Source organism: Psammomys obesus, unplaced genomic scaffold (genome assembly GCF_907164565.1).
Source record: "Psammomys obesus unplaced genomic scaffold, mPsaObe1.curated_primary_1811, whole genome shotgun sequence".
NCBI lineage: Eukaryota > Metazoa > Chordata > Mammalia > Rodentia > Muridae > Psammomys > Psammomys obesus.
The window spans coordinates 37165548-37166264 of NW_026596040.1; the positions used below are offsets into that span (position 1 = coordinate 37165548).

General features: G+C 49.0%; 1 non-coding gene across 1 annotated transcript; it reads left to right on the forward strand.

The window, feature by feature from the left end:
• The first annotated feature begins 264 nt into the window (after window positions 1-264).
• On the forward strand, window positions 265-374 carry LOC129688223 (U6 spliceosomal RNA). Its single transcript, XR_008721880.1, has one exon. It is a non-coding gene; the product is annotated as a U6 spliceosomal RNA (small nuclear RNA).
• Window positions 375-717: the final 343 nt, after the last annotated feature.

A 717-nucleotide genomic window follows, 5' to 3' on the forward strand; every position in this document is an offset into this window, starting at 1 on the left:
GAAAAAAAGGGTCAATTCAGCACCACATAGGTAGGGAAGCCTTGAAGGCTGCTGCAGAAAACGCCTGGCAATGCCCAGAGCAGCAGTTTCAAATCTCTGTGGCCAAAAGAGGACTCTATCATGTTTCCGGGTCCTGCCCTTTCCCCACGGCTTCAGAGAATGACTCAAGTGTCATCCAATTAGACGTGCACAGCTTCTCAATTAGGGACCCACCTGCATGCAAACCACCCTCTAAGGAGCTTGTTCCCTAGAATAAGGGAACGAGTGCTTGCTTCAGCAGCACATACGTTAAAATTGGAATGGTACAGAGAAGATTGTACCATTGGCCCCTGCGCAAGGACGACACGCAAATTCATGAAGCGTTCCATATTTTTGTGAGGTAACCCAGACCCAGAAAGATGCACATGGTATGTACTCACTTATAAGTGGATGTTAGACCTATAATACAGGAGAAACATACTACAATCCACAGACCCAAAGAAGCTAAGTAACAAGGAGGGCCCAAGGGAGGATGCCTGAATGTCACTCAGAAGGGGAAATAGAATAGACAGCAGATGTGGATGAAGAGAGGGAACTGGACAGGAGATGGAATGGGCAGGGAAACAAAGGTGGGGATCAGATGTGGGGAGAATGAGGGTGGGAGGTGAGAGGGATGGGAACAAGAAGGGAAACTGGGGAGGGACAGCTCTTGGTCAAGCTCGAGTCCTGCTACAGGGT